At 46.0% G+C, this 20,521-nt stretch overlaps 1 pseudogene; it reads left to right on the top strand.

Annotated features, from left to right (window-relative positions):
• Positions 1–405: 405 nt before the first annotated feature.
• Positions 406–5,946, top strand: LOC123117769 (cytochrome P450 87A3-like; annotated as a pseudogene).
• The last annotated feature ends 14,575 nt before the right edge of the window (positions 5,947–20,521 follow it).

Genomic DNA, 20,521 nt, shown 5'->3' with positions numbered 1-20,521 from the left:
CAAGATCCCTAGGATCAAGGCAGTAACAGCTATACAAATCGTACCATATACACGACTAATATCAGGAAGATGTGATTTGGCTATCCCTAAGAGATGCTTGCCGATACTAATTGATCACCTTTCACATGGTGTGATTTATCAGCATCATGTGATTTGGCTATCCCTAACATATGCTTACCTGTACTCCAGTTAATTAAGTAGATCACCTTTCACATGGTGTGGTTACTCTATGTACCCCACTTAATTTATCTGCCCCGTGCTAACCAAGTTGGGTATGGATATATAGATGCCAGCTAGCTGAAAGAAATAGAAGTCAAAAGACACCTAAGAATCATCATAACAGTTGTAGTATATATAAGCATGTAAAGACCTCTACAATTCGCACACAACTAACTACACCCCTCATTTCCTTACTAGATGCACTTGGAGATGGACATTCCTGTTGCTCAATACGTAGCTCTGTGTGGAGTTACACTTGTGATTGGATGGCTAGTACACTGGGTATACAAATGGATTAACCCGGTTTGCAACGGTGTTCTTCCTCCTGGCTCCATGGGATTCCCTATTATTGGTGAGACCTTGGACTTCCTCAAGGCAAGCTCTTCCCTGGACATCCCAGACTTCTACAAACAAAGGATGAAAAGGTACCTCTTGAATGAATGGAGACGTTGTATAGTACTAGTATTTGTTGTCATTTTATCTTTTGCAAATAAACGTGCGAGATCTGGTTCTAGCACACAGTAACAGTAGTGCTCAGCGTGTGAGAAAACACCTCTGGTTACTGTTTGCGCAGGTACGGCCCGGTATTCAAGACAAGCTTGCTTGGGCAGCCTGCGGTTATTTCCACCGACGCGGAGGTCCAGGGGCGGAGCCAGAAAATTTTGCCATTGGGTTCAGTCATTGACTTGTTATAAGGATTTGTACCGATAAATTAATTATAACTTCAAATCTATACCATCTTACAAGAAGTGTTTGGCACTAAAACACAACATACATAATAGAAATATGACATCACTTATCACATATTGTATTGCATTAAAAACTGAAAGAGTGTGAGACATACCAGTTGGATGACATTGAATGAAAGGGAGGGTTGTTGAGCAAACTAATGCACATAATAAAGTGAATAATATTGCAAAATATTTGCTTTCAATTGAACACACCATGCATGTTGCTTTCCCCATCACACTATTGTCCTTGGGCACACATGTTGCTTGCCCCATCATAGTATTGTCCTCTGACTTGTTTTATGCTTAATCAAATATTATTGAATAATATTTTAAGAGTATGATAAATCCTAGATTGCTAAAGTATTTCGAAAGAATTGTCATTTGCTCTTTGCCAGACACATCGGTAAACTCATCGATCAACAAACTGAATATATTACCTCTGATTTGTGCAGTAATATAATTCAAAATTTCTACATACTCATTAGGCAACATCTTTAACTCATAAGAAAACATAAATAGTAGGCAATATAAAGTCATGATGAAGTCCCCTTTGTAAAATAATTGGGAATTACCTTCGTTAAACTATCCTAGATTAAATCTCTGTTCATACCTACAATATCCATGTGTGGATAGACATAATTAAGTGGTGGCATGTAAGAGCAACTCTAGCAGACCCCGCATCCCGCCCCGACCCGTAAAATAACCGCCAAAATGTGGGCCGGGGCCGAAAAAGCAGTCCGATCAGACCCCGCATCCCGCCCCGGCCCGCAAAAAAAATTAGGGGGCGCGGCAAAATCCCGATGCCAACCCGGGAAAACATAGGTCCTCCCCCCCCCCCCCGCGCGGCTGCGGTGCCCTGCATATAAGCGGAAGCGGTTGGTGGGGGGACATTTCATCCCGCGCTTTCTCCCTCCAACCACCCCTCCTCCCCCCTTGCGCCGCCGCCGGCCGCCGCCCAAGATTCCGGTGACAGCAGCTGGCAGGAGCACGCCGGAAGGCCTCCAGACGCACGAGGCCTCCCTTCCCTTTCCCCCTGCGTTGGCGGGCCGCCGGATTTGCATATCTGTGGCGCTTCATCGCGGGCCGCCGGATTTGGCTTTTTCCGGCCGCCGGTTGCTGCCCCCAGACGATGGAGTGGTCTTTGGTACAATCGAAGGCAATGATGCGGCTGCATGTGCAACTAGAGGGGAAGCAACGTCTACTTCTTTGAAACCAAAGATGAAGAATGAAGAAAGCATCAAGAATGAACAAAGCAAGATCAAGAATCCACAGATCAACAATGAGTGCATGGAGAAGATATTGCTTCAACTAGTGGGAGCAGTTATGGAAGTTGGAAATCTTCTGAAATGCATACTTGTGGTCCTTGTTTTCTTTGGTTTTGCTATTCTAGCCAAGATTTGGTGATACATTTTGTATCTAATGTTGTTGCGAAAGCAAATAAAAGCATTATGCTAGATTAATCTAAGTTTTACGGGCCGGGACGAGCTGCGCCAGAGCAGAACCCGCAGAAGCCGACCCGTAAAAAAGTATATTTCGCGAATATGCTTTTTACGGGTCCATTATACGGGGTCTGTATCTGTGCCAGCCCGCGCTGGCCCACAAAAATGATTTTGCGCGAACTGCAAACGAGTTATGCGTGTCGGCGGGATGCGGGGTCTGCTAGAGTTGCTCTAAGGTCACTTTGTTAAATATGTGCACCTAATCTCATCTTACTTCCTCGACTTCTTGTGTACTTCTAAATTATCTTCTGATCCCCGAATCATAAGGCAATTCACTCAAATTATTTTATCTTTAAATGGAAAGGCTTCAGAAGACTACCCATGGAGAATTTTGATGCACTTTGACAACGTCTAATGGTTGATCTTAAAGTGCTAACATCATTATCTAAATCTGATGATGATTTTTTTTGAGGAAATAAAATTTGACAGCCTAGATCAATAAAAGTACATGGAATCACCGAATAAGTAACTGGAAAACTATGGGCTACCAACCATGATATATACAATAGAGAGGAGATGTGATGAACGGCAACCTCAAATTTGGCTAGGGAGCCTTCCTGCTGCCGACCTGTCCTTGTCGGCTCATCTTTGTTGCTGGAGAATCGAGGCGAACGAGAGAATAGATCTGAGATTGGAGGAAGCGAAAAAAAAACGCAAAAGGTCGTGCGGCCGGTGGCTGCCCATACAGAAATAGAACAGCGACATGAAGCCACAAACGAACAGGCCTGTCAGGCTGGGACTGAGAATTTACATTGTGGGCTTTTGGGCTTCTCACCGAGCGTTTCATTCCAAGTTGATGGGTTCAGCCCTGATTTTGTATTGGGTTCATGCACATACTATACATGTACTATACCCCTAGCCAGGCAAAGTCGTTGGGTTCAGCTGAACCCAACGCTCATACGCTGGCTCCGCCACTGCGGAGGTCAATCGGTTTGTGTTTCAGCACGAGGAGACCTTGTTCAGTATGGGGTACCCCTGGGCAGTGACCAAAATATTCGGTGAGAAGAGCATCGAAGCCGCCCATGGCACAATCCACAAGTTCGTCCGTAGATGCGCCTTCACGCTGTTCGGCCTCCAGAATCTCAAAGAGGTGCTCCTCCCAGAGATGGAGGGCGCCGTGAGGGAGTGCCTTGCCGCGTGGGCGACCAAGCCGAGTGTGGACGTGCGCGGTGATGCGCCCGACGTAAGCGTCTTGTGCTTGGTTTTGATGCCATTCTCCTACTCGCTGCTGTTTCCTGCATGGTGTGGTGACGGTATACAAATGCTATATATATCTGCTGTGTCTGCAGATTCTCTTTGAGCTGGTGACGAGGAAGTGCCTTGGTTTCGATTCTTCCACCAAGTCGGGGAAACTGAGGAACAAGTTCGATGCGCTTTTCTCAGGGTTTATCTCCTTCCCGATATATTTCCCTGGGACAACGTTTTATTGATGCATGCAGGTATACAAATTAACTTGTTGTTTGTTTGCATGATCAAGAACCGGCGTATATCATTCTCATTCGCAAAAATAGAGAGCTCAAGTATAGAAGTTTGCCTGTCATATACACCACTGTGTCCCTTCGTTATGAAAATCAGGCTTCGTTATGAAAATTTAAAATGCTCCCATAATGCAGGGGCATGTATAAAATGACCCAACTAGTAGCCTTCAGTTAAGAGCTAATATCCGTTTCGAAAAGAAAAAAAAGTTTAAGAGCTGATATGCTTGCGCGTGCAGGCCAGGAAAAATGTGCAGAAGACAGTGCGGGATACGTTGGCAGAGAGGTTAGGTACACCAGGGAAGAAACATGGCGACCTCCTTGACGTAATTGTCGAGGAACTGCAGGGTGAAGAGCCATTAATAAGTGAGGATTTTGCTATTGATATGGTCTCGATGTTGTTGTTCTCCAGCGTCTTCACGCTATCAGGAACAATCGCTGTAGCATTCAAGTCACTCCATGACAACCCAGACGTTCTCCGGTCCCTGGAGGTTCTCCCTCCATTCCTTAATATATATTTTTTGATTCTATGTATGTAGACACATTTTAGTATGTATGTTCACTTATTTTAATATGTATCTAGTCAATATCTTAAAATAGCTACAAGTCTTATACTCCCTTCGTTCCTAAATATAAGTCTTTTTAGAGATTTCATTATGAACTACATACAGATGTATATAGACATATTTTAAAGTGTAGATTCACTTGTTTTAATTCGTATGTAGTTCATATTGAAATATCTAAAAAAGACTTATATTTAAGAACAGATGGAGTATTATTAGGAAACGGAGAGAGTATGTATATAGTACTCGTACTATCAATACTAATGCTTGTAGACCAACGACAGAAGTAGCGAGATCCTGAAAACATACAAAAGAATTAACATCCTGAAAACTTGGACTTTACACAGAAGGAGAACCGAACTATGCTCAAGGATCGAAAGGGTGGGTGCTCCGGGCTCACCTGGGAGGAGTACAAGTCATTGACATTCACTAATCAGGTAAAATAAATAAATCAAAATCATTGATTACAACTGGATTCATCAGTAGTACTCTACTCCCTCAGTTCAGGTTTAAGTCTGCACGCATGACAACTGGACTCTTCACTGGTACAGGTTTCTATTCTGACAAGATTTTCCTTTTCGACTGAAGGTGACCAATGAGATTATTCGAATAAGCAATGCCGTAGTTGGAGTATTTAGGAAAACTCTTACGGATGTACAAGTCAACGGTGAACACTCAGAAACATTATTGTAATTATAGTAATCTGTTTGGTTAGCTAACAAAGCAGTAGAGTTATATAGCAATTAGCAATGTGTTGAACTGTTGATTCGTTCTTCCTGCAGGCTATACAATTCCAGCCGGATGGCAGGTCATAGTCAACCCCATGGCAGTTCATTTGAACGAAGAATTGTTCGAAGATCCACTCAAATTTAACCCATGGAGGTGGATGGTTAGTGAGGACATTGAAATGGCTGTATTCTTTCAATTTATATTCCCATTTTTCTACCTGAAAGATTCTGTTGGAACTAATATAGTATTGTGTGTATAAATTTTTTGACAAATCTGAAAACACAGGATGAGTCAAAGCGCAGTGCAATGCTGAAGAATTTCTTGCCATTTGGGGCAGGAATCAGGGTTTGTCCTGCGGCAGATTTTGTCAAGCTGTTTGTAACACTTACCCTCCATATTTTGGTGACGGAGTATAGGTGTGTGCTTTTCGCACCTGAAAGATTGTTGCTTTCATTGCACCGTGCACACTGCTTGTTGATATCCAATATGTAATTTTAACTTCCTGAGCAGATGGGAAGAAATGAAAGGAACTGACGAATTCCGAAGCACGGATGTTATGTTCCCGCAGGGCTATCACATTCGACTTCGACCCAAGGACGATCAAATGAACTGATGCAGATATCAAATGGAACCTACGCCCGTCAGACTTCTCAACCATGTTATGGTTCAGACGGACACGACGATGGCTTGAGGGCGTGTTTCCCTTCTTAAAAATGTTGCGAAAGAAGTCTGGCTCTTAAATTCATATCATGTAATAGTTCTTCCATAGTTGTCCATGTTACATACTCTGTTTGTTGATGACTTTGACCTCGCTGTCATGCATCAACTTTAATAAAAAATGGTTGTTTGTATCACAATGATGAATAGGGCAAATGTTTCAACCTCCTTTTCTAACAAAACCAGACTTCTTACCACACCGTTAAATTACATCATTCCAGATCCAAATGTTTCTTTTCAAGTGCCTTCTCACCATAGAGTCTAATTAAATTACATTATTCAGAATCCAGATGTTTCTAAGGACAGCCAATATAAGTATATTGCTTAAGATTTTCAAGTGCACTATATCTAGTATTATTAGTTTCACATGTATGTGACCATCAACCATTTCCCATTAAAAAACCGGCCAATCTATGAATCTGGTATTGAAGTTAGTTTGAATAAGGAAAAATCATGTTTTCAGTTGTGTACATTTGTATTCGAATGAACTGCCTTGCTATTTTTTTTTTATTTTTAGAAAAGGAGGATTGCCCCCGGCCACTGCATCTGGGCGATGCATGTAGCCGTTTTATTAATTATTCTGAGAGACCTTACAAAGCATTACATTAGTAAGCCTGAAGCCACTATCTAGGCGATACCTGTCGCTACTCCTATCCCCTTGATGCAGGGGTGCCGAATGTCCGAGCCTAATACCAAACATACATCGCACCAAAACCTAACATCTAATGCCAGATGCCCCATCCCAGCCACATGCTGGGAATGGGTCACACAACGGTCCGGTGCACTCATCGAGGCTACCGCCGCCGTCATCCACCTAACCATCTTCAGAACAGGTACTGACGCAAAGACCTTGCCAGGTCAGCTGTCGACGCCACCATGGCACCGGACAGCGTCACCGTCCTGCGCAAGGCCATCACGCCACGTCCAGCCCCGAGACCCCGCTGCTCCATGCCGCCGAGACCCGCCGTCGTCGACGCGAGAGAAGGCACACCACACCACCTCACGCCTCTTCCATCTAGCGCCGCTCCACAAACGATGCCCCAAGAGGGATCACGACACCATAGCGCCGCCATCGTCCGATCCGGTGATCTTAGGATTTCTCCCGGAGCGGCACGAGCAAGTTGGCGATAGTTGCTTGACGATGCCTTCATCAAGATAACGACGTAGACGCCGCCATCGCCCACCATGACCGGAGTCGCCTCGGTTTTCACCGGCGACTATGTATCAACAACTCGCCGCCGGTGCTAATAGTGGCATCCAAGATCCGTCACTACCAGCCTGGCCAACCGCCTTTGGTGGAGAAGGCTGCCACCGCCACCATGCCCGGGCCAAGAGACTCGGACGTCCTCGTGCCGTGAAGATTACCCAGGGGGATCTCCTCTTGCCGTTGTCGAGATGAGGCGCATCCGCAGTGGATCTCGATCTAAACCCCTCTGGCCCAGATCAGATCTCATCCCAGCCAAAATCTCATCCGCCAACGATCGCTAGAGATCTTCTGGCCACCGCCAACCCGCTGCGCACTGCCATTGGAGGAGGAGGGAGATGGACGCTGCTGCCCGGCCCCACGCGTTACCACCGGCCAAGGACTGCACCGCCGCCGCCGCACCACAGGGGCTTCACCCCGCAGCCTCCTCAACGACGGCGGTGGTAGTGGGAGGCGATGGAGGGGGAGGGCTGAGGGTTGTATGGACGGGGACTCCTCGGGGGCGCCGCCGCGCCGCCGCCTCAGGGGAGAGAGGTTGGGGGAGCGATTCGAGGGAGAGAGGTCGGGGGAAACTGCCTTGCTATGACAACAAGGAAATAAAATATCCATTTTATACAAAATTTGTTCGTTCGATTTAATTTCATAGGTACACTTCTTTTGATATACCATTCAAATGTACTACTTTCCCCCTTCCTTTCCTCTTTGAACCACGTCCTAGATTCATGATATACAACTTTCCCCACTACTTTCCTATTTGATCCAACACCTAGATTCGAGTATAGAAGCAAAAAAAAAACAAGCAGTTAGAGCAATGCATGTGGATTAAGTAACTTATACCTTAAGGTTCTTGGGGTGTGGCTCAGTGGATGACCGGAGGCTGATCTGCCGATACTATGTATGACAGTGAGGAAGAATGGGTCGGAGGGCCTACCGCGCCGCTGCTGGGTGAAAGAGAACATTGGCGCTGGTAGTGGACTCCCTCCCTCATCGACTACAACAATGTTAAGCCTCCTTCCCTTGTCCACCGGACGGGATCTTGCCGGCTCTTTGACCAGAAGTGAGGGGGGAGAGAGAGAGAGCGAGAGGCCAACACGGTCTTGTTTAGATCTGGAGAGGGTGAGAGAGTGCAAAGAGAGAAACTACAAGCGCTGAGGCTCCAGCGTTATATATATAGTGTAGAGAGAGTGTGAAGAGAGCAAACCCTAAAAAACAAGCGTCGAGGCTGCAGCGTATAGAGTTGGAGTGGTTTTATTTTTCTCTCCATAAAAATTGTTTTAAATTGTGCACGAACCAAAACTCTTTATAATGTAGTGAAGAAAAACACTAGGGCAATGCTAGTATGTGAAGAAAATTTAACGCTCGAAGGAGTCAACTCGCAATTAACGCTGCACGCCTCCCGGTCGCACTTACTACCGTTCATGTGTGGTACACAACCCTCCGAAGTGAATAACAGCTGGACCACACAAGGTCAAAATATAAAAAAGGTGGGCTGCACCATCCTCCAATTTTAAATATTTTCATGAAATTCAATTTTAATTACTTTGTATGTACACTTTGCTCTCTTATAATAATTTCATTTGGCCAAACTCAGTGTGCTACCGTATCTCGTACTACTACCTCTGTCCAGGTTTTTATGCCACGTCATATAATTTTTATCAAAGTTTGACCAAAATTTTTAACTACTCCCTCCTTTCGAGTTTATGGGGCTTAAATTTGAAATCTCATCAACCGAGGCAGATGATGTGGGGAAATGTACTCCATCTCGTAGTTTACAAAATTACTCAAACGGTCGCTGCCACGCCCGCTCCTGACCACCCTGGCCCACCAAAGGCCCCTCCATTGCCCATGCACGCTTCCAACCCAAAACGGTCAGCTCTGCGCCAGAGATTTGGTGCCGCATTCATGCTCGGGCACAGTGGACGCAACTTCTCACTAGCGCATGCGTTGAAGGGAGAAGCGGCTGAAGCGTCATGGTTGATTCATCTATCCAACTTACTGTCGGGTCTATGTGATTTGATGGATCATTGGTCATTATTATTGAGGTGGTATGACAGTGCTGAGTCTCAGTTGTATTGTACACTTTACTTTGGTGCATGACACACATGGGATGCTGGATGTCCCATCACTAGTGTAGAACCGGGCTATAGCACCGGTTCATAAGGAGCTTTAGTGCTGGTTCTGTAACCGACACTAACGGGTGGGGACTAAAGGCCCCCCTTTAGTTCCGGTTCAGCACGAACCGCCACTAGAAGGGTCACCACGTGGCATGAGGCCGCGTCGGGGGCTAGGAGACCTTTAGTACCGGTTGGTAACACCAACTGATACTAAATGTTTAGGGGGTTTTGGGTTTATGAATTATTTTTCCTTTAGTTTTGTGTTTTCCATTTAATTCTTTCTCATTTGCTGGTATTTTATGATACTATGCAGGGGGAGGGCTGAGGGCAGTATGGATGGGGACTCCTCGGGGGCGGCGCCGCACCGCCGCCTCGGGGGAGAGAGGTTGGGGGAGCGATTCGAGGGAGAGAGGTCGGGGGCAACTGCCTTGCTATGACAGCAAGGAAATAAAATATCCATTTTATACAAAATTTGTTCGTTCGATTTAATTTCATAGGTACACTTCTTTTGATATACCATTCAAATGTACTACTTTCCCCCTTCCTTTCCTCTTTGAACCACGTCCTAGATTCATGATATACAACTTTCCCCACTACTTTCCTATTTGATCCAACACCTAGATTCGAGTACAGAAGCAAAAAAAACAAGCAGTTAGAGCAATGCATGTGGATTAAGTAACTTATACCTTAAGGTTCTTGGGGTGTGGCTCAGTGGATGATCGGAGGCTGATCTGCCGATACTATGTATGACAGTGAGGAAGAAGGGGTCGGAGGGCCTCCCCCGCCGCCGCTGGGTGAAAGAGAACATTGGCGCTGGTAGTGGATTCCCTCCCTCATCGATTACAACAACGTTAAGCCTCCTTCCCTTCTCTGCCGGATGGGATCTTGCCGGCTCTTTGACCAGAAGTGAGGGCAGAGAGAGAGAGCGAGAGGCCAACACGGTCTTGTTTAGATCTGGAGAGGGTGAGAGAGTGCAAAGAGAGAAATTACAAGCGCTGAGGCTCCAGCGTTATATATATATATAGTGGAGAGAGAGTGTGAAGAGAGCAAACCATAGAAAACAAGCGTTGAGGCTGCAGCGTATATAGTTGGAGTGGTTTTATTTTTCTCTCCATAAAAATCATTTTAAATTGTGCATGAAACAAAACTCTTTATAATGTAGTGAAGAAAAATACTAGGGCAATGCTAGTACGTGAAGAAAATTTAACGCTCGAAGGAGTCAACTCGCAATTAACGCTGCACGCCTCCCGGTCGCACTTACTATTGTTCGTGTGTGGTACACAATCCTCCGAAGTGAATAACAACTTCAAAATATCAAAAAGGTGGGCTGCACCATCCTCCAATTTTAAATATTTTTGTGAAATTCAATTTTAATTACTTTGTATGTACACTTTGCTCTCTTATAATAATTTTATTCGGCCAAAGTCAGTGTGCCACCATATCTTGTACTACTACCTCCGTCCAGGTTTTTATGCCACGTCATATATTTTTTTTATCAAAGTTTCACCAAAAAATTTAACTACTCCCTCCTTTCGGGATTATGGGGTTTAAATTTGCAATCTCATCAACCGAGGCAGATGATGTGGGGAAATGTACTCCATCTCGTAGTTTACAAAATTACTCAAACGGTTAGCTGCCACGCCCGCTCCTAACCACCCTGGCCCACCCAAGGCCCCTCCATTGCCCATGCATGCTTCCCACCCAAAATGGTCAGCTCTGCGCCAGAGATTTGGTGCCGCATTCATGCTCGGGCACAGTGGACGCGACTTCTCACTAGCGCATGCGTTGAAGGGAGAAGCGGCCAAAGCGTGATGGTTGATTCATCCATCCAACTTACTGTCGGGTCTATGTGATTTGATGGCTCATTGGTCATTATTATTGAGGTGGTATGACAGTGATGTGTCTCAGTTGTACTGTACACTTTACTTTGGTGCATGCTACATGCATGGGATGCTGGATGTCCCATCACTAGTGCAGAACCAGGCTATAGCACCGGTTCATAAGGAGCTTTAGTGCCGGTTCTGCAACCGACACTAACGGGTGGGGACTAAAGGCCCCCCTTTAGTCCCGGTTCAGCACGAACTGCAACTAAAGGGTCACCACGTGGCATGAGGCCGCGCCGGGGGCTAGGAGACCTTTAGTACCGGTTGGTAACACCAACCGATACTAAATGTTTAGGGTGTTTTGGGTTTATGAATTATTTTTCCTTTAGTTTTGTGTTTTCCATTTAATTCTTTTTCATTTGCTGGTATTTTATGTTACTACATATTATACACGTTATTTCTTGTTGAATTGCTCGTACGCGATCCGATGGTAGGAGCTTGTCCCGCATGTCCTGGAACTTTAAAGAATGAGATCAAATATGCATGTATTAGTCGTGTATAATATATATATTATATATCAATAATGATGTAAAAATTGTGAATAGTGCTTGGACAAACGTACCCATTGCTGTCTATCAGATCTGCTCCTTTCGAACTCCATCATGCAAATGTTTTCACAAACGTAGTATGCACATAGATCATTCCCCGGCAACTGCTTCATGCACTTCACGAGAATAGAATTCAATCAGATAATAATTAATCAAACATGATAAGTATTGAAACTAGAATCAATTAAAGAGATGGTAGCTAGCTAGTACTACTTAATTAATTATACCTTGGGTCGATGCCAATTCAGCTTTTCTTTCCATTCGCGTGGAACCTCTTTCCTGAACTTTTTCCAAGCGCTGCCCGCCGGCAAAGAAAATGAATAAAGGAGTTATTAATTAGTTGATCTCAGGAAATGACAAACTAAATAGGTCGACATATAGTTCGATAATGATTGAAATTGCCTGTCGAGTATCTCCTTTACGATTTCATACTGCTCGGGTGGTTTAAGTAGCGAGTCCAGAACTTCAACTTCAGCATCTTCAACTTGAATGATTAACAAGATCCAGTGGAAACTGCATGCGCACACGTCTTCATGTATAAAAATTAAGCGAGCATGTGCATAACACTCATCAACTACCCTAAATCCTATGCACTTATTAGTTAACATCTAGCTGAAAAACAAAATTTGTAGTACAAGACAGTGTGACTTGAATCCTCGACATCGTGGTTCATCCGATGAGATCATCGTGGAACATGTGGGAGCCAACATGGGTATCCAGATCCCGCTGTTGGTTATTGGCCGGAGAGCTGTCTCGGTCATGTCTGCGTGATTCCCGAACCCGTAGGGTCTACACACTTAAGGTTCGGTGACGCTAGGGTTATTAGGAAGACTTGTATGTGATTACCGAATATTGTTCGGAGTCCCGGATGAGATCGCAGACGTCACGAGGAGGTTTGGAATGGTCCGGAGGTGAAGATTTATATATGGTAAGTTGTAATACGGTCACCGGAAAGTTTCGGGGGCATACCGGTATTGTACCGGGGCCACCGGAAGGGTTCCGGGGGTCCACTGGGAGGGGACACCTCTCCTGGAGGGCCTCATGGGCCGTGGAGGGCTGGGCACACCCCCCCTTGGGCCCATGCGCCTAGGGTTGGGGGGGGGGGAAACCTTAAGGGGGGCGCCCCCCTTGCTTGGGGGGCAAGTCCCCCCCCCTTGGCCGCCGCCCCCTCTAGATCTCATCTAGAGGGTGCCGGCCCCCTTCCTCCTCCCCCTATAAATAGAGGGGCGAGGGGAGGGCTGCAGACACACCTCCAAGGCGCAGCCCCTCCCCTCCCCAACACCTCTCCTCCTCCGCAGAAGCTTGGCGAAGCCCTGCCGGAGTGCTGCCTCTCCATCACCACCACGCCATCGTGCTGCTGCTGGAGCTTTCTTCCTCAACCTCTCCCTCCTCCTTGCTGGATCAAGGTGATGTGTGTTGAACGCGGAGGTGCCGTCTGTTCGGCGCTAGGATCTTCGGTGATTTGGATCACGACGAGTACGACTCCATCAACCCCGTTCTTTTAAACGCTTCCGCTCGCGATCTACAAGGGTATGTAGATGCACTCATCTCTCTCTTGTTGCTAGATGACTCCATAGATTGATCTTGGTGATGCGTAGAATTTTTTTATTTTCTGCAATGATCTCCAACATCAACAACAACTAAAATATGTGTATACCCATTAGAGGCCGGAAAAGGGCCCATATAATCAAAGCCCCAAACATCAACCGGCTCAATAACAAGAGAATAGTTCATAGGCATTGCTTGACGTCTACTAATATTACCAATTCTTTGACATTCATCACAAGACAAGACAAACTTATGGGCATCTTTGAAGAGATTAGGCCAATAAAAACCGGATTGCAATACCTTATGAGCAGTTCTATCTCCAGCGTGTTGTCCTCCATATGCCTCGGAGTGACACTTGCGTAGGATCTGTTCCTGTTCATGCTCAGGTACACAACGTTTAATAACACCATCTACTCCTTCTTTATAAAGGTGTGGGTCATCCCAGAAGTAATGTCTTAAATCATAGAAAAACTTTTTCTTTTGCTGGTATGTAAAACTAGGTGGTATGAATTTAGCAACAATGTAATTAGCATAATCAGCATACCAAGGAGCAGTACGAGAAGCATTTATGACAGCTAATTGTTCATCGGGAAAGCTATCATCAATAGGTAGTGGGTCATTGACGAGGACATGTATTGGGGGTAGGGTAACAGGCCTGACCTAAAGACCCTACCCATGGACACCATACACTTTGTACTGGGCCCCTGGGCCAGATAGCCGTCCAGATGTACCGCAACTTGAAAGTCACTCGGACGGCAACAACCACTCGGAGCACGGCACTCCACTCGATGAGCTCATTCCACTCGGCCGGGTAACTCACTCGGATATGCGAAGACCAATAGTCAGCATAACGGTTTTGTAGTGGCCAGGTATTATGGCATTGATACTCCACTTTGTAACATAGGAGGTGAGGGCGTGGCACACTCTATATAAGCCACCCCCACCACTAGACTCAGGGGGCTTTTTCTTCCATCTCTCTCTCCTTTTCACCATTAGTTCCAGGACTTAGCTCAGGCATGGGGATCCGTTCCTCTCTCTCACACACACATTGTAATCTCTGGATATATACTCAGATAAAACAAAGCCTCTCCGGAGCACGAGACGTAGGGTTGTTATCTCCACCGTGAGAGGCCCGAACTTGCTAAAACCACCGTGTCACCCATATGCATCTCGATAGATCATGCTCCATTATCCTACCTCTCTCTTACTGTCGGAGTCGTTCCCACGACAGTTGGCGCCCACCGTGGGGCATGGCGTCTATCGAACCAGGGTGCATATGGTTTTTTCTTCAATCTTCAACAGCGGATCAACTACCAGCACCAGAGCAATTGGCCGCTAGAGCTCTGGTTATCGCATCATTCGTACAAATAAAAGGATCAGGGAGTTGCTCATCAAACATTGCAATGATCTAACTATGGTTTGTTCTTTTCCAGTATGCACACGAGCTCATACAAAGGACGTCTCCCTTTTTTCCGATTGGTGACTCGGCTCCCGGACGATGAAGCGCCGTCGTCCGCCCGTCATCATCTCGCGTACTCATCGATGATGCCGTCGCCGAGCGCCCACACACTCGCAGCCGCTAAACGCTCGGCCTGATTCCCCGGCCGGTTGAACATGTCGACCGGTGGTCCGGTCAACCCGGCTCCTCGGGCAACAAGGCCCAGCTGACGGCACTCGACCCAGCTCCACACGCGTCGAAGCACGACTCCGACATGTGCCAACTCCGGTTCCCCGAGCAGTGAAACGCAACCACCAGCGCTCGCGCCGGCCTCGCCCTTGGATGCGCCGGCCCGCGACTGGACTGCGGGGCTGCTCATCCTCCTCATCACCACCTCTCGGCCGCCGTCTGGTTCCGGCCAGACCGGCCGTTTCCACCGCAGCAGAACTCTACTCCTGCCTGCCTCCACAACTCTCCTTCCATGCTTCAATTTCGGCTTAATTAGCACGGACGCCATTTGCATGCAGATTCTGGACTTGGGGCAACACCTTCAATGCGTTGGACGCGGGGGGAACTCCTTTAATGCACGAACGGTAACGCCTTTTCCTTAATTAGCGCTAATTAATGTCTCTTACATGCAGATTCTGCATGCATGGTCTGGACGTGGGATACTCCTTCCATGCGTTGGCTAGCCAAACAATTATGCCTACTACCTCTCTCTCAGTTTACAGGGCGTGCGCGTATCCTTAGGTCGTCAATTTGACCAACCTAATACAAATCATATATTACAAAAAATCTACCAACATACTTCGGAGTTTTTACTTTTAAAAAATATAATTTTTGTGATATACAATTTATATTAGGATGATAAAATTGGCAACCTAGATATACGCACATGACTTGTAAACTGAAACGGAGATAGTAGTTAACATGGACTTATTGCTCCGTAACTGACCGAGCCGTGCACCAAGTGGACCTCTTCGTCCGCCGCCCGGCTCCAGCATGCTATCGCGTCGCTGCGTCATCTGCAGCGCACCTTCACAGCGACGGCTGTGGTTCACTCGGACGGACGAAAGCACTCGGATGAGGCGTCCGCTCGGACAGGGCTCACTCGACCGTGAGGTCGCAGTGGTTGTAACATCCCAAATTTTCAATTTGGAATGTTATACATTAGATCATCAAGCATATCATATTTTCTTGCATTTTGTTGATCCTAGAAATTTCACGCAACTCAAGGACCCTCGGAGAGAGTTGGAGATTTCGAAATTTTCGTATTTGAGTTCTCTCAAAACTATGAAAAGAGGATCATTGGATTTATTTATTTTATCTTCAAATATTTTTCCAATATCAAAAATAAGAGAGGGAATAATATGACTTTCCCCAAAAATTTAGGAAAAATGAAGATTTAATAAATAAACCAAATTTTGGATTTTCTCGGAGTTTATTGCCTTAGGTAAAAATGCGTGTTTTCAAAAAAATTGCATTTTAGGCCCCGAGTAAAAGTTCATTTTGTTCGACTCATTTTTAGGAGTCGGGGAAAATCTACTTCATTAAGTTTGGAGTTCGTTTAGATATTTTTTCTGCGCGCGAAACCGATTTAAAAAAAAAAGAGCCGCAGCGGCTTGGGCCAAAGGCCCAAGCCGCCAAGCCAGCCGGCCGGCCAGGAGGCCGAGGCCATCGCTAGCGCGCGGCGCCAGGGAGCCAGGGAGCCGCCCCGGTTTCCTTTTCTTTTACAAATCCTAGTAGGATTTGGACCCGTTTCGTTATTCCGTTTTTTGTTCCTAGGATTCCTAATCCTAGTCTAATTCTTGTCCCCTACTCCAAGCAAAACCCCCCCCTCCCCTATATAAATACCCAAGCACCCCCCCAACACATCAAACCAACACCTCTCCTCTCCTCTCCTCCGCAGCAGCAGTAGCGCAACACCACCACCGCGCCGCCGCCCTACACCGCCGCCGCCAAGTGCCGCCGCCGCCACCCAACGCCGCCGCCGCCGGAGCCCCTCGCCTCTTCGAGGTACTAGCCCCGCGCCGCGTCACCTTTTCTTTTCCTCGGTTTGGTTTTCCGTAAATCGTTCCGGTTTCCGTTCTGATTTTCTAGATCGGTTTTTCATTTCGATTTTCTTTCCGAAACCCTAGATCGGTTTTTCTCGCCGGTTTTTCTTTCCGGTTTTGTTTAGCGAGCGTTCGCCGGACCGTTCGTCCTAACGAACGTGATCCCGGTTTGCCCCGGTTAATGAACGTCTGTTCGTTCAACCGTTCGTCCTTTTCTTTCTCATCGGATTTATTCCGCTATTTTTCCGATAGCGATTTCAGATCTGATTTTCTTTCTAGTTTATCTTCTCGCTCGTTTATCGGAATCAGGTGATTCAAGCACCTGGAGTTTCGTCTCGAAACCGCCGTTCCGACTAATCCACTTGGACAAAGTTTTGCTACTGAAAAATTTGACCTAGTTTCAACTTGCTAGAACCGAGTTGTTTTCCCTCGCCGTTTGACCTTCGTGGCTTCATTTTGATTCTTTTGCCACCAGGGTTCTTAAGTTGAACTTTCTGGTTAGATCTTTTATTCGAGATTTACCCGTGCATTAGATGAGTACTTATTGTATGCTTGTTGTTTGTCTGCGATAGATCACCCGGAGTGCGCCGCTTGTTACTTCGAATCTCTAGGTTTCGCGGATCATCAGCAATGCAAGTAACACTTGATCATATCTTTTCTACTACCCAGTTTTATGCATTAGATCAATCCTCAAACATTTCATGATTAGGATCTAATTAAATTGTGGGATGGGAAGTAGATGAGGTAGTACCTATTACCTGTATTACTTATGAAACCTTTGGGTGTTAACTCTGCGTTTGCTTATTATGCCATGCTATGCTAGTAGACGTGGATTGGGTGAGTGAATATCCATGGCAGATATGAGGTTGTTAATTAATGGTTCATCTAAGGTGGCAACTTAAATACACATCTGGGTGGATTGAGGCACCTGGGGTATCCAGTGATTGCCTATTTTTTTGGAAATCCCGGGGTTACCGTGTGATTTTCCTATGGACCGCCACCCAGGCTCAAAGGGATCATAAGATAATTCATGCTAGTAACTTCCGTGTGCAGCCACAAGCCATTATGGGCTCTGGCATAGTTGACTAAGTCGTGCAAACTCTTATAGTGGTAGACTAGCAGATGTAGGGGATGTAGGTGTATCGGTCTACCCGTCGTAAGGTGCTAGCGCTTCTGAAAGACTATGTCTCGGCCATTCGTTTCTCAAACACCCTGTAGTGCGAGAAACCAAACGGAGGCGATCGAGTCTTGTGGGGAAAAGTGCGCAAACCTCTGCAGAGTGTACAAACTAATCATGATTAGCCGTGTCCCCGGTTATGGACATCTTGAGTATCTAGTACTTGAATATCATGTGAATCTCAACATGTTACTCTAAATTTAATATTGTTGGGTTTTGTTAATGAATACTTTTAATTGCGATTGAGGATGCTGTCAACCATTCTCAATGTTTAACAACCACCATGATAGTTAAATAAATTATTCCTTTGCAGTAGGGAAAAACTGGCTTTATGAAAAATTGTAACCATAGAGCTTTACCACCAGCCAAATATGCATGTAGTATAGCCTATCTCCATTGTTATTTCCCTATGTGTTACATTGCCAGCATATTCCATGTGCTGACCCGTTTTCGGGCTGCAACGTTTCATGTTGCAAACTTTTCAGACGACGAATAAGGTGCTTTTAGGTCGTGGTTCTATACTCAGTGATGCCGTTGGAGTTGATGGACTCACTTTTCTTCCAAGTCTTCCGCTGTTATCGTTATTAGATGGCCTTAAGACATGATTATTGTAATAAGTCCTCTTCTGGACAAATGATGTAATAAGTGTGTGATTGCTACTCTGCTATAAATCCTTCGAAGTACTGTGTGGTGTCAGCATTACTGATCCAGGGATGACATCGGAGCATAGAAACTTGATCCACTCGAGTCGGGTCGCTACAGAGATGGTATCAGAACACACGCTGACTGTAGGACACGACCACTAAGTTAAAGCCATAGATCACTATTCTCTTCTCATTTTCTAACTCCTCATCTTTTCTACTCTTTAGGATGACGGATGCAAAGATCAAGTACGCTCAACCAGATGAAGGTACACCATTTGGATTTCACTTGAAGGAAGTCGCCAGGTACCTGAACATTGGACTACCAAGCTTCACAGGGACTTTCAACGCCACTCTGCTTGAAGAGGAGCGCTGGAAGTTTCAAGCTCACGTTCCGGGAAGGACATTCGCCCCAATCACCAAGCCCATAGATAGTGTTTTCAGTGCACCAACTTGGAGTCTGGGAAAGAGCATGGCAGCTCATATCACCATGGGACGCATTGGAGAAGTTTATCAAGAAGACCTCAAGGACACTATCTACCAGATTTGCGGACGCCGAGATGAACAATGGGAGATAGTCAGCACCAAGAAGGATAGATCCATTGCAGCTTTCATCCAAGAGTTAAACCAGCACATTCGACGCCAGGAGAACCATATGTGCAATGATATGATAGAGTTGAAGAATGCAAAGGGAAGGATCATCGAACTTGAAGGAGAAATGAAGGCTCTACGCAAGGACTACATGGACGAGATCGTAGCTGTCGTAAGGCACAATAACGATCTTAAGTATGAGATTGAAGAACTCAAGAAGAAATTGGAGCTCAAGAATGAAGACAAGTACGTCGACTGTCCGAGCAACTACATCATCATCGACGACACCGATTCGGATCCAAGCGAGCCCGACTTTGAAGACGAAGCTGGAGCAGACATCATGGAGTCTTCCACCAGTTCAAATTAATAGATGACCCCCACATATTAATAGTATTCCCTCCATGTAAACATTATAGTACACGCACCTTTGCGATAGTTAGACCGTTGTATGCCCTTTGATGAATGAAGTGATTTTGTGTGCATTTGTCTCATGAGCATTCGGGTAGTGTTTTCTCCTTAGACCTCACTCTATTCTTAATTTCTCATCTTTTCTAAACCCTTCAGATGCCTCCGAGACGCGACCCCGAGTTTGTTTTCCCGCCAGAGATCACTCAGTTGATTCAACAGCAGAACACTTTGATTCAAACATTGGTACAGAACCAAGGCAACAACAACAACTCACCACCACCACCACCTGCGGATCACTTGACTCGTTTCCTTAGGCTGCAACCGCCGGTGTATTCTAGTAGCACCGAGCCGATTGTAGCAGATGATTGGCTCCGCAAGATAGGAAGGGAGTTGACCACTGCAGAATGCACAGATGGTGAGAAGGTGAAGTTTGCTGCACATCAGCTTGACGGACCCGCAGCAGCATGGTGGGAGAATTTCACAGCCACTTACCATGTAGACACTGTCACATGGGATCAGTTTCAGCAAGCTTTCCGCACTGCCCATGTTTCAGCAGGAGCTATGGCCATGAAGAAGCGTGAGTTTCGCAACTTACGCTAAGGAGGAAGGACTGTTGGCCAGTATGTGGATGATTTTAGTAAGTTAGCACGTTATGCCCCAGATGACGTTGCTACAGACGCAGCTAAGCAGGAGAAGTTTTTGGAAGGACTAAATGATGAGTTAAGCCTGCAGTTGATGGTAGCAAGATTTAATAACTACCAGGAGTTGGTAGACCGCGCCCTCATGATTGAAGGAAAGCAGCAGCAGATTGAGAATCGCAAGAGGAAGTATGGGCAGGGGAAGTTTAACTCTGGAGCCCAGCAGAAGCCCCGTTATACCCCTAAACAGGGAGTGCAGTTTCAGCATACCCATGGAGGAGGTAGTTCGCACAACCATAATGGCCACAAGAATGGTAATGGGAATGGAGGAAGCAACGGCCAGA

Source organism: Triticum aestivum, chromosome 5B (genome assembly GCF_018294505.1).
Source record: "Triticum aestivum cultivar Chinese Spring chromosome 5B, IWGSC CS RefSeq v2.1, whole genome shotgun sequence".
Classification (NCBI taxonomy): domain Eukaryota; kingdom Viridiplantae; phylum Streptophyta; class Magnoliopsida; order Poales; family Poaceae; genus Triticum; species Triticum aestivum.
Note: the sequence above shows the minus strand (reverse complement) of the source record. Positions and strands in the feature narration are given on the sequence as shown.